Raw genomic sequence first — 12,514 nt, 5'->3', positions numbered from 1 at the left:
ATTTTGTAATCCGAGTTTAACAAAGTTATAGGTCGGACATTGTCAATGCTCGGCACAGCTGTGGTTTTCGGAACGAGGGCAATACAGCCCTCTTCAAATTCTGCCGGTATAGCAATGCCGTTTTGAATGTCATTGGCAACTGCAAGTAGAGTATCGCTCAGAACATTAAAAAACTTGAGATAAAATTCTACCGGTATCCCATCTACACCGGGAGATTTCCCCCGCGGACTGCCGTGAACAGCCTCCCTTAGTTCCTCAAGAGTAAAGGGTGCGTTAAGATGAGCCCTATCGGTGCGGCTCAAAACATTTGGCGTCTGTTGCAATAGCCACCGCATCGCTCCAGGAATCACAGCGACATCGTTGAAAAGAGACGCAAAGTGCTCAGAAATTTCCCGTTCAATTCGGCCCACGTCAGAGGTTTTCGTACCGTCACGTGTGATCCAAGTATCAATGCGTAACTTCGCGCGCCTCCTTCTCTCTCTATTTAGATGGTACACAGATAAGGCCTCCCCATCCACGACACCTACCGGCTGACTGCGAATAACCGGGCCGTCACATTTCTGCCTCAGTTCGTGGAACAGTTTGGCCTTAAACTGCTTGAGAGTAGGATGAAGTTCAGGCTGGGCTGTAACTCGCTGGGCGAGATCACGCAGACAACTCTGATAAAAACGCGCTGTCTCACGACGCCAATGTGCAGCTTCGCGGCTAAAATTAATTAAAAATGCCCTTATAGCCGGCTTAGCAACCTTCACCCACCACTCAAGAGTGCTGCGTGCTGCAGGCTTGGTCTGCAAGACGCTTTGCCACATGACGGTAAACTTTCGATTAAAATGTACATCACTTAAAAGGCTGCAGTTAAACTTCCACAACGGCTTCCGACGAGGAATACGGGGAAGAGATAAAATGAGTCGACATACATAACCACAGTGATCAGAAAAAAGTACTGGATGAACTTCTGCCTCGAAAACATTAGTCACAAGCGGGGACGACACATAAATCCTGTCAAGACGACTATGGCCCGTGGGATAAAAATAGGTAAACTCCGTTGTGTGAGGGTGGAGCACACGCCACGTATCTCGGAGCCGGAGGCCATCAACTAGAGCAGAAAGTCCCGGACACCTATTGGGTCTAGGCTCCTGGTCCCTGTCGTCTATAACAGCATTAAAATCTCCCCCAACAACTAAGTTGTCCCGATTTCGGTGAAGAAAATAACAGAAGTCCTGAGAATAAAATCGATTCCTTGCAGGCGTGCTACCAGAAGGGGCATAAACATTAACAAAAACAAAACCATGAACAGTACACGCAATAGCACGGCCATCCGGCAAACAGTCAATACCTTGCACGTCATGACCAGAACGGACTAAAATCACCGTGCCTGCACCTTCCAATGACACGACGTTATCAATAACAATAAAATCTGTAAAAGTAGCAAAAAACGACAAGGCGTCACGCGTAACTTCTTGTAGAAATGCTATATGACAATTATTGGCACGTAAAAAGGCGTGCAGGGCGGACACCTTGTACTGACTACGCATTTTGTTTACATTGACAGTAACAACATTCCACTGACGTGGATCAGACGCCATACGGAGATAAAAAAACACAAAAGAAACGAACAGACAACAGGAAAACCTGCATCACCAGTTAAAATGTGTGCCGCAGAATAGACAGGTTATGCACGGGTTGAAGTCCCGTCATCCGTTTCCTCCACATCTGCCGACCAATCCAGCTGGTCACGGGGAGGAGGGGGCTTGGGCACGCTCGCAAACTCCATAGGCGCGTCTGCTGGAGATCCGGACACCACCGTGGGGGAGGAAGCTAAGGAAGGTGTCGACCCAGGGTCACGCACAGACGTATGAGTGCGCCGAGGGTGTGGGTCGCCAGATTTGCGTTTGACAGGCATTTGAGCAGACGGCACAGCGTCCATGGCCAAGTCAACGTCCGTTTCGGAACCCTGCGTGCGCAAAATATCTTTAAGCCGGCGAACAGCCACGTCACGCTTACTGTCGGCAGGGGTGGTTTTCTTTGCCGGCTGACTGCGAGAAATGTGTCGTTGCTGGCCACGGCCCGACGTCAACGCCGGCCGGGACGCAACTTCAACACTCTGCGGGGTCCGCTGCGAACCTTGCTGTGTCGGTTGGGACTGGGACGGCACGACGGCCCGACGGACCGGCGACGGGCTGCGAACCCGTCCGGAAAAGAAACCTGATTCCAATCGACCAGAAGTACTGGCACAGCGCAAACGTTGAGGGTTGCTAGTGCCGGCAGTATTCCGCTCGCGTCGCGATTTGGGGGCCTCTGGAAACGAAAAACTCTCGTGGCGGTGGCCAGTAACATGGTCGGAAGTAGCCACACTCGCGGACGCAGCACGCGTGGGGAACACAGGGGCGGGTTCTGATCCTGACAGCGTCACATCTCCCGCGACCGATTCCGAGACTGCCACAGAGTTTACTGAGGTAGCGGATTCTAATACTGATGGCGTCTCAACAGCCAGAGCAGACAATGAAGCCGTACGGAACGCAGCGTCAGTGACGAGGCTAGATTCTGTGAATGGCACGCGTTCGGGAACGAGTGCTGACACTGTGTGTTGCGCACTAACGGAAACGTCCTGCGACGCAGTCACATTTTCCGAAAGAGAACTAACAGTCACTTCCGACACAACGCTATGTATTGGCAAAGAGGGTGAGGTGTCCATTTCAGTAGCGTCCGCCGGTACGGCGGTTTCCTCAGCGCGTCGCGCGTCGCGGGGGGTGGAACCAATGGCGACTGCTGCCCACGTCATCTCGTCCTGACTACTGCCACGTGGCAGCTGTACCGGCCGCCTACGCGCAGGACAGTCCTGCCGGAAATGACCAGTACTATTACAAAAAGAACACGTCTGGGGCTGACCGCTGTACGTTATGAAATCACGTTGTCCTTTAATATAAACAAAAGAAGGAATATGTTTCTTCACTATCATTTTTACACTACGGATACCGTTATCCACTTGAAAAAGATAAGCAGCCGACCATTTTTCCTTTGACACCGACAAAACAGTCCCATAAGGCGTCAAAGCACTCGAAATCGTTTCGTTCCTCATTTCAAACGGGAGATTGAAAACACGCACTGTCCGTATACCGAAACCAGCATTAGACAACACAACATTACTAATTCTGCCATCAAAGTGCTTAAATTGTCGCACACCGTCATTGGCCGATACAAGAGTGTCACACATTTCGGGAGTTGGCAACTTCAAAAACAAAGAGTTCAAAAAGGAATCCAATTGTAAACCAAGAACGTCACTGTCCGTTAAATTCAAATCCTCGCGAAGCCATTTATGAATTTCGAAAGCGGACGGCCGAATTACCGATCGATCAAAGGCGCACTGAATGTTATTCTGACGATCCTCGGAATCACCGTGATCCATAGTACTCACTTCACTAAAAAGTACAGCACAGATGAAAAACCGCGCCGCGAAGCAACCGCCGCCGCCGCCACGAAGCACCCGTAAACACCGCCCGACACGCCGGAGCGAGCGCGCGATGTGTTCGGGCCCACGACTCCGAAGAGACTCCCCGGGTGGGCTCGAACCACCAACCTTTCGGTTAACAGCCGAACGCGCTAGCCGATTGCGCCACGGAGGCCTTGACTTTGGCTCCCTTGTGCTCTGTATATCAACGCAATTCGTATACCTTCTGCAGGAATCTCGCAGAATGGTAGCATTTGCTTACGCCTCTTCACATGGATAACGTGCATGCACACTGTAGCGAGGCTCGTAAACGAATGACATCGCCAAGCATGACATTATACTACAAAATGCATACAAACCAATGTTCTGCCTATGCATTCAGAAAACCTCTGAGGCCAGTAGAATACTTGTCATAGGTTGTAGAACATCCCTTTCATTCAGTGTACTGCCATGTGTTAGATGCTGCTCGAGATAGCTCCGCTCCTTGCAGGAAGGTTTAAAAAATGAATGCCTTCTGTGAGGTTCGAACTCACGACCCCTGGTTTACGAGACCAGTGCTCTACCACTGAGCTAAGAAGGCGGCAGCTTAGCGTTTGTGAGCTATCCCCAAATTGTTACTTCATCATACTGAATCTTGCAGCCCTCGACCAGATATCGGATTTGGCACACAGCTGCTGCTGGGGGTGTCCACATTGCCGTTTTCCAAATCTCTTGAATGTTTCGCCCTTACGATCGACGACGAGCGTCGGCCCACCAAAAGTTAGCGGTCTGCACAATCCTGACCTAGTGCACAGCTTGTGGGATAGCGTGGCTCGACTGCGAAATGCGCCTTTCGGCTCCTCTCTCTGGCTACAGTGCGCTGTTGTCCACAGTGGCACTGGCGTTGCCCATGGGGCTTCATGTAAGGCGACTGCACGTCGCTCGGCCAACAGCGGCCTACTGCAGACCGACACTTAAGACACACCAAATACAAATCGACATCGAGAGACAGGCCCTGTCATATGGCACTCGCGACGTATATGCTGAAATTGAATGTAAAGAATACGTCTTTTGTAGCGGGCGTCCCTCTACTGCAGTGTCACACATGACGAATAAAAAGGAAAACAGCAGAACGTCTGTGTAGGGCCATGTTTTTACCTACAGTGTCACTTGGCTGAATGTGTATAAGGCTCTGTGGCATCACTCAAACGCAGCCAAATTGTCACACTAGCTGTGTATCTCTAACAAAGTTGACGTATGTCCTCACCTCGGTGCCGGTTAAAACGATTTCGCCCCCGGGTGGGCTCGAACCACCAACCTTTCGGTTAACAGCCGAGCGCGCTAGCCGATTGCGCCACGGAGGCCTTGACTTTGGCTCCCTTGTGCTCTGTATATCAACGCAATTCGTATACCTTCTGCAGGAATCTCGCAGAATGGTAGCATTTGCTTACGCCTCTTCACATGGATAACGTGCATGCACACTGTAGCGAGGCTCGTAAACGAATGACATCGCCAAGCATGACATTATACTACAAAATGCATACAAACCAATGTTCTGCCTATGCATTCAGAAAACCTCTGAGGCCAGTAGAATACTTGTCATAGGTTGTAGAACATCCCTTTCATTCAGTGTACTGCCATGTGTTAGATGCTGCTCGAGATAGCTCCGCTCCTTGCAGGAAGGTTTAAAAAATGAATGCCTTCTGTGAGGTTCGAACTCACGACCCCTGGTTTACGAGACCAGTGCTCTACCACTGAGCTAAGAAGGCGGCAGCTTAGCGTTTGTGAGCTATCCCCAAATTGTTACTTCATCATACTGAATCTTGCAGCCCTCGACCAGATATCGGATTTGGCACACAGCTGCTGCTGGGGGTGTCCACATTGCCGTTTTCCAAATCTCTTGAATGTTTCGCCCTTACGATCGACGACGAGCGTCGGCCCACCAAAAGTTAGCGGTCTGCACAATCCTGACCTAGTGCACAGCTTGTGGGATAGCGTGGCTCGACTGCGAAATGCGCCTTTCGGCTCCTCTCTCTGGCTACAGTGCGCTGTTGTCCACAGTGGCACTGGCGTTGCCCATGGGGCTTCATGTAAGGCGACTGCACGTCGCTCGGCCAACAGCGGCCTACTGCAGACCGACACTTAAGACACACCAAATACAAATCGACATCGAGAGACAGGCCCTGTCATATGGCACTCGCGACGTATATGCTGAAATTGAATGTAAAGAATACGTCTTTTGTAGCGGGCGTCCCTCTACTGCAGTGTCACACATGACGAATAAAAAGGAAAACAGCAGAACGTCTGTGTAGGGCCATGTTTTTACCTACAGTGTCACTTGGCTGAATGTGTATAAGGCTCTGTGGCATCACTCAAACGCAGCCAAATTGTCACACTAGCTGTGTATCTCTAACAAAGTTGACGTATGTCCTCACCTCGGTGCCGGTTAAAGCGATTTCGCCCCCGGGTGGGCTCGAACCACCAACCTTTCGGTTAACAGCCGAGCGCGCTAGCCGATTGCGCCACGGAGGCCTTGACTTTGGCTCCCTTGTGCTCTGTATATCAACGCAATTCGTATACCTTCTGCAGGAATCTCGCAGAATGGTAGCATTTGCTTACGCCTCTTCACATGGATAACGTGCATGCACACTGTAGCGAGGCTCGTAAACGAATGACATCGCCAAGCATGACATTATACTACAAAATGCATACAAACCAATGTTCTGCCTATGCATTCAGAAAACCTCTGAGGCCAGTAGAATACTTGTCATAGGTTGTAGAACATCCCTTTCATTCAGTGTACTGCCATGTGTTAGATGCTGCTCGAGATAGCTCCGCTCCTTGCAGGAAGGTTTAAAAAATGAATGCCTTCTGTGAGGTTCGAACTCACGACCCCTGGTTTACGAGACCAGTGCTCTACCACTGAGCTAAGAAGGCGGCAGCTTAGCGTTTGTGAGCTATCCCCAAATTGTTACTTCATCATACTGAATCTTGCAGCCCTCGACCAGATATCGGATTTGGCACACAGCTGCTGCTGGGGGTGTCCACATTGCCGTTTTCCAAATCTCTTGAATGTTTCGCCCTTACGATCGACGACGAGCGTCGGCCCACCAAAAGTTAGCGGTCTGCACAATCCTGACCTAGTGCACAGCTTGTGGGATAGCGTGGCTCGACTGCGAAATGCGCCTTTCGGCTCCTCTCTCTGGCTACAGTGCGCTGTTGTCCACAGTGGCACTGGCGTTGCCCATGGGGCTTCATGTAAGGCGACTGCACGTCGCTCGGCCAACAGCGGCCTACTGCAGACCGACACTTAAGACACACCAAATACAAATCGACATCGAGAGACAGGCCCTGTCATATGGCACTCGCGACGTATATGCTGAAATTGAATGTAAAGAATACGTCTCTTGTAGCGGGCGTCCCTCTACTGCAGTGTCACACATGACGAATAAAAAGGAAAACAGCAGAACGTCTGTGTAGGGCCATGTTTTTACCTACAGTGTCACTTGGCTGAATGTGTATAAGGCTCTGTGGCATCACTCAAACGCAGCCAAATTGTCACACTAGCTGTGTATCTCTAACAAAGTTGACGTATGTCCTCACCTCGGTGCCGGTTAAAGCGATTTCGCCCCCGGGTGGGCTCGAACCACCAACCTTTCGGTTAACAGCCGAGCGCGCTAGCCGATTGCGCCACGGAGGCCTTGACTTTGGCTCCCTTGTGCTCTGTATATCAACGCAATTCGTATACCTTCTGCAGGAATCTCGCAGAATGGTAGCATTTGCTTACGCCTCTTCACATGGATAACGTGCATGCACACTGTAGCGAGGCTCGTAAACGAATGACATCGCCAAGCATGACATTATACTACAAAATGCATACAAACCAATGTTCTGCCTATGCATTCAGAAAACCTCTGAGGCCAGTAGAATACTTGTCATAGGTTGTAGAACATCCCTTTCATTCAGTGTACTGCCATGTGTTAGATGCTGCTCGAGATAGCTCCGCTCCTTGCAGGAAGGTTTAAAAAATGAATGCCTTCTGTGAGGTTCGAACTCACGACCCCTGGTTTACGAGACCAGTGCTCTACCACTGAGCTAAGAAGGCGGCAGCTTAGCGTTTGTGAGCTATCCCCAAATTGTTACTTCATCATACTGAATCTTGCAGCCCTCGACCAGATATCGGACTTGGCACACAGCTGCTGCTGGGGGTGTCCACATTGCCGTTTTCCAAATCTCTTGAATGTTTCGCCCTTACGATCGACGACGAGCGTCGGCCCACCAAAAGTTAGCGGTCTGCACAATCCTGACCTAGTGCACAGCTTGTGGGATAGCGTGGCTCGACTGCGAAATGCGCCTTTCGGCTCCTCTCTCTGGCTACAGTGCGCTGTTGTCCACAGTGGCACTGGCGTTGCCCATGGGGCTTCATGTAAGGCGACTGCACGTCGCTCGGCCAACAGCGGCCTACTGCAGACCGACACTTAAGAGTCACCAAATACAAATCGACATCGAGAGACAGGCCCTGTCATATGGCACTCGCGACGTATACGCTGAAATTGAATGTAAAGAATACGTCTTTTGTGGTGGGCGTCGCTCTACTGCAGTGTCACACATGACGAATAAAAAGGAAAACAGCAGAACGTCTGTGTAGGGCCATGTTTTTACCTACAGTGTCACTTGGCTGAATGTGTATAAGGCTCTGTGGCATCACTCAAACACAGCCAAATTGTCACACTAGCTGTGCATCTCTAACAAAGTTGACGTATGTCCTCACCTCGGTGCCGGTTAAAACGATGCGACTGCACGTCGCTCGGCCAACAGCGGCCTACTGCAGACCGACACTTAAGAGTCACCAAATACAAATCGACATCGAGAGACAGGCCCTGTCATATGGCACTCGCGACGTATACGCTGAAATTGAATGTAAAGAATACGTCTTTTGTGGTGGGCGTCGCTCTACTGCAGTGTCACACATGACGAATAAAAAGGAAAACAGCAGAACGTCTGTGTAGGGCCATGTTTTTACCTACAGTGTCACTTGGCTGAATGTGTATAAGGCTCTGTGGCATCACTCAAACACAGCCAAATTGTCACACTAGCTGTGCATCTCTAACAAAGTTGACGTATGTCCTCACCTCGGTGCCGGTTAAAACGATTTCGCCCCCGGGTGGGCTCGAACCACCAACCTTTCGGTTAACAGCCGAACGCGCTAGCCGATTGCGCCACGGAGGCCTTGGGTTTGGCTCCCTTGTGCTCTGTATATCAACGCAATTCGTATAGCTTCTGCAGGAATCTCGCAGAGTGGTAGCATTTGCTTACGCCTCTTCACATGGATAACGTGCATGCACACTGTAGCGAGGCTCGCAAACGAATGACATCGCCAAGCATGACACTATACTACAAAATGCATACAAACCAATGTTCTGCCTATGAATTCAGAAAACCTCTGAGGCCAGTAGAATACTTGTCATAGGTTGTAGAACATCCCTTTCATTCAGTGTACTGCCATGTGTTAGATGTTGCTCGAGATAGCTCCGCTCCTTGCAGGAAGGTTTAAAAAATGAATGCCTTCTGTGAGGTTCGAACTCACGACCCCCGGTTTACGAGACCAGTGCTCTACCACTGAGCTAACAAGGGGCAGCTTAGCGTTTGTGAACTATCCCCAAATTGTTACTTCATCATACTGAATCTTGCAGCCCTCGACCAGATATCGGATTTGGCACACAGCTGCTGCTGGGGTTGTCCAAATTGCCGTTTTCCAAATCTCTTGAATGTTTCGCCCTTACGATCGACGACGAGCGTCGGGCCAGCAAAAGTTTGCGGTCTGCGCAATCCTGACCTAGTGCACAGCTTGTGGGATAGCGTGGCTCGACTGCGAAATGCGCCTTTCGGCTCCTCTCTCTGGCTACAGTATGCTGTTGTCCACAGTGGCGCTGGCGTTGCCCATGGGGCTTCATGTAAGGCGACTGCACGTCGCTCGGCCAACAGCGGCCTACTGCAGACCGACACTTAAGAGTCACCAAATACAAATCGACATCGAGAGACAGGCCCTGTCATATGGCACTCGCGACGTATACGCTGAAATTGAATGTAGAGAATACGTCTTTTGTGGTGGGCGTCGCTCTACTGCAGTGTCACACATGACGAATAAAAAGGAAAACAGCAGAACGTCTGTGTAGGGCCATGTTTTTACCTACAGTGTCACTTGGCTGAATGTGTATAAGGCTCTGTGGCATCACTCAAACACAGCCAAATTGTCACACTAGCTGTGCATCTCTAACAAAGTTGACGTATGTCCTCACCTCGGTGCCGGTTAAAACGATGCGACTGCACGTCGCTCGGCCAACAGCGGCCTACTGCAGACCGACACTTAAGAGTCACCAAATACAAATCGACATCGAGAGACAGGCCCTGTCATATGGCACTCGCGACGTATACGCTGAAATTGAATGTAAAGAATACGTCTTTTGTGGTGGGCGTCGCTCTACTGCAGTGTCACACATGACGAATAAAAAGGAAAACAGCAGAACGTCTGTGTAGGGCCATGTTTTTACCTACAGTGTCACTTGGCTGAATGTGTATAAGGCTCTGTGGCATCACTCAAACACAGCCAAATTGTCACACTAGCTGTGCATCTCTAACAAAGTTGACGTATGTCCTCACCTCGGTGCCGGTTAAAACGATTTCGCCCCCGGGTGGGCTCGAACCACCAACCTTTCGGTTAACAGCCGAACGCGCTAGCCGATTGCGCCACGGAGGCCTTGGGTTTGGCTCCCTTGTGCTCTGTATATCAACGCAATTCGTATAGCTTCTGCAGGAATCTCGCAGAGTGGTAGCATTTGCTTACGCCTCTTCACATGGATAACGTGCATGCACACTGTAGCGAGGCTCGCAAACGAATGACATCGGCAAGCATGACACTATACTACAAAATGCATACAAACCAATGTTCTGCCTATGAATTCAGAAAACCTCTGAGGCCAGTAGAATACTTGTCATAGGTTGTAGAACATCCCTTTCATTCAGTGTACTGCCATGTGTTAGATGTTGCTCGAGATAGCTCCGCTCCTTGCAGGAAGGTTTAAAAAATGAATGCCTTCTGTGAGGTTCGAACTCACGACCCCCGGTTTACGAGACCAGTGCTCTACCACTGAGCTAAGAAGGGGCAGCTTAGCGTTTGTGAGCTATCCCCAAATTGTTACTTCATCATACTGAATCTTGCAGCCCTCGACCAGATATCGGATTTGGCACACAGCTGCTGCTGGGGTTGTCCAAATTGCCGTTTTCCAAATCTCTTGAATGTTTCGCCCTTACGATCGACGACGAGCGTCGGGCCAGCAAAAGTTTGCGGTCTGCGCAATCCTGACCTAGTGCACAGCTTGTGGGATAGCGTGGCTCGACTGCGAAATGCGCCTTTCGGCTCCTCTCTCTGGCTACAGTATGCTGTTGTCCACAGTGGCGCTGGCGTTGCCCATGGGGCTTCATGTAAGGCGACTGCACGTCGCTCGGCCAACAGCGGCCTACTGCAGACCGACACTTAAGAGTCACCAAATACAAATCGACATCGAGAGACAGGCCCTGTCATATGGCACTCGCGACGTATACGCTGAAATTGAATGTAAAGAATACGTCTTTTGTGGTGGGCGTCGCTCTACTGCAGTGTCACACATGACGAATAAAAAGGAAAACAGCAGAACGTCTGTGTAGGGCCATGTTTTTACCTACAGTGTCACTTGGCTGAATGTGTATAAGGCTCTGTGGCATCACTCAAACACAGCCAAATTGTCACACTAGCTGTGCATCTCTAACAAAGTTGACGTATGTCCTCACCTCGGTGCCGGTTAAAACGATGCGACTGCACGTCGCTCGGCCAACAGCGGCCTACTGCAGACCGACACTTAAGAGTCACCAAATACAAATCGACATCGAGAGACAGGCCCTGTCATATGGCACTCGCGACGTATACGCTGAAATTGAATGTAAAGAATACGTCTTTTGTGGTGGGCGTCGCTCTACTGCAGTGTCACACATGACGAATAAAAAGGAAAACAGCAGAACGTCTGTGTAGGGCCATGTTTTTACCTACAGTGTCACTTGGCTGAATGTGTATAAGGCTCTGTGGCATCACTCAAACACAGCCAAATTGTCACACTAGCTGTGCATCTCTAACAAAGTTGACGTATGTCCTCACCTCGGTGCCGGTTAAAACGATTTCGCCCCCGGGTGGGCTCGAACCACCAACCTTTCGGTTAACAGCCGAACGCGCTAGCCGATTGCGCCACGGAGGCCTTGGGTTTGGCTCCCTTGTGCTCTGTATATCAACGCAATTCGTATAGCTTCTGCAGGAATCTCGCAGAGTGGTAGCATTTGCTTACGCCTCTTCACATGGATAACGTGCATGCACACTGTAGCGAGGCTCGCAAACGAATGACATCGGCAAGCATGACACTATACTACAAAATGCATACAAACCAATGTTCTGCCTATGAATTCAGAAAACCTCTGAGGCCAGTAGAATACTTGTCATAGGTTGTAGAACATCCCTTTCATTCAGTGTACTGCCATGTGTTAGATGTTGCTCGAGATAGCTCCGCTCCTTGCAGGAAGGTTTAAAAAATGAATGCCTTCTGTGAGGTTCGAACTCACGACCCCCGGTTTACGAGACCAGTGCTCTACCACTGAGCTAAGAAGGGGCAGCTTAGCGTTTGTGAGCTATCCCCAAATTGTTACTTCATCATACTGAATCTTGCAGCCCTCGACCAGATATCGGATTTGGCACACAGCTGCTGCTGGGGTTGTCCAAATTGCCGTTTTCCAAATCTCTTGAATGTTTCGCCCTTACGATCGACGACGAGCGTCGGGCCAGCAAAAGTTTGCGGTCTGCGCAATCCTGACCTAGTGCACAGCTTGTGGGATAGCGTGGCTCGACTGCGAAATGCGCCTTTCGGCTCCTCTCTCTGGCTACAGTATGCTGTTGTCCACAGTGGCGCTGGCGTTGCCCATGGGGCTTCATGTAAGGCGACTGCACGTCGCTCGGCCAACAGCGGCCTACTGCAGACCGACACTTAAGAGTCACCAAATACAAATCGA

General features: G+C 50.3%; 14 non-coding genes across 14 annotated transcripts; all 14 read right to left on the bottom strand.

Moving 5' to 3' along the window:
• Positions 1–3,547: 3,547 nt before the first annotated feature.
• Trnan-guu (transfer RNA asparagine (anticodon GUU)) lies at positions 3,548–3,623 on the bottom strand. The gene has a single exon. It is a non-coding gene; the product is annotated as a tRNA-Asn (tRNA).
• A 333-nt stretch (positions 3,624–3,956) lies between these two features.
• On the bottom strand, positions 3,957–4,028 carry Trnat-cgu (transfer RNA threonine (anticodon CGU)). Its single transcript has one exon. It is a non-coding gene; the product is annotated as a tRNA-Thr (tRNA).
• Positions 4,029–4,717: 689 nt separating this feature from the next.
• Positions 4,718–4,791, bottom strand: Trnan-guu (transfer RNA asparagine (anticodon GUU)). Its single transcript has one exon. It is a non-coding gene; the product is annotated as a tRNA-Asn (tRNA).
• A 333-nt stretch (positions 4,792–5,124) lies between these two features.
• Positions 5,125–5,196, bottom strand: Trnat-cgu (transfer RNA threonine (anticodon CGU)). Its single transcript has one exon. It is a non-coding gene; the product is annotated as a tRNA-Thr (tRNA).
• Positions 5,197–5,885: 689 nt separating this feature from the next.
• On the bottom strand, positions 5,886–5,959 carry Trnan-guu (transfer RNA asparagine (anticodon GUU)). Its single transcript has one exon. It is a non-coding gene; the product is annotated as a tRNA-Asn (tRNA).
• A 333-nt stretch (positions 5,960–6,292) lies between these two features.
• Positions 6,293–6,364, bottom strand: Trnat-cgu (transfer RNA threonine (anticodon CGU)). Its single transcript has one exon. It is a non-coding gene; the product is annotated as a tRNA-Thr (tRNA).
• A 689-nt stretch (positions 6,365–7,053) lies between these two features.
• Trnan-guu (transfer RNA asparagine (anticodon GUU)) lies at positions 7,054–7,127 on the bottom strand. Its single transcript has one exon. It is a non-coding gene; the product is annotated as a tRNA-Asn (tRNA).
• A 333-nt stretch (positions 7,128–7,460) lies between these two features.
• Trnat-cgu (transfer RNA threonine (anticodon CGU)) lies at positions 7,461–7,532 on the bottom strand. The gene has a single exon. It is a non-coding gene; the product is annotated as a tRNA-Thr (tRNA).
• A 1,050-nt stretch (positions 7,533–8,582) lies between these two features.
• Trnan-guu (transfer RNA asparagine (anticodon GUU)) lies at positions 8,583–8,656 on the bottom strand. The gene has a single exon. It is a non-coding gene; the product is annotated as a tRNA-Asn (tRNA).
• A 333-nt stretch (positions 8,657–8,989) lies between these two features.
• Positions 8,990–9,063, bottom strand: Trnat-cgu (transfer RNA threonine (anticodon CGU)). Its single transcript has one exon. It is a non-coding gene; the product is annotated as a tRNA-Thr (tRNA).
• Positions 9,064–10,110: 1,047 nt separating this feature from the next.
• Trnan-guu (transfer RNA asparagine (anticodon GUU)) lies at positions 10,111–10,184 on the bottom strand. Its single transcript has one exon. It is a non-coding gene; the product is annotated as a tRNA-Asn (tRNA).
• Positions 10,185–10,517: 333 nt separating this feature from the next.
• Positions 10,518–10,591, bottom strand: Trnat-cgu (transfer RNA threonine (anticodon CGU)). Its single transcript has one exon. It is a non-coding gene; the product is annotated as a tRNA-Thr (tRNA).
• A 1,047-nt stretch (positions 10,592–11,638) lies between these two features.
• On the bottom strand, positions 11,639–11,712 carry Trnan-guu (transfer RNA asparagine (anticodon GUU)). Its single transcript has one exon. It is a non-coding gene; the product is annotated as a tRNA-Asn (tRNA).
• Positions 11,713–12,045: 333 nt separating this feature from the next.
• On the bottom strand, positions 12,046–12,119 carry Trnat-cgu (transfer RNA threonine (anticodon CGU)). Its single transcript has one exon. It is a non-coding gene; the product is annotated as a tRNA-Thr (tRNA).
• Between the last annotated feature and the right edge of the window lie 395 nt (positions 12,120–12,514).

The sequence above is a fragment of the Schistocerca serialis genome, chromosome 6, assembly GCF_023864345.2.
Source record: "Schistocerca serialis cubense isolate TAMUIC-IGC-003099 chromosome 6, iqSchSeri2.2, whole genome shotgun sequence".
Taxonomy (NCBI): domain Eukaryota; kingdom Metazoa; phylum Arthropoda; class Insecta; order Orthoptera; family Acrididae; genus Schistocerca; species Schistocerca serialis.
The sequence above is the reverse complement of the archived record's forward strand: the minus strand, read 5'-3'. Positions and strand labels throughout refer to the sequence as shown.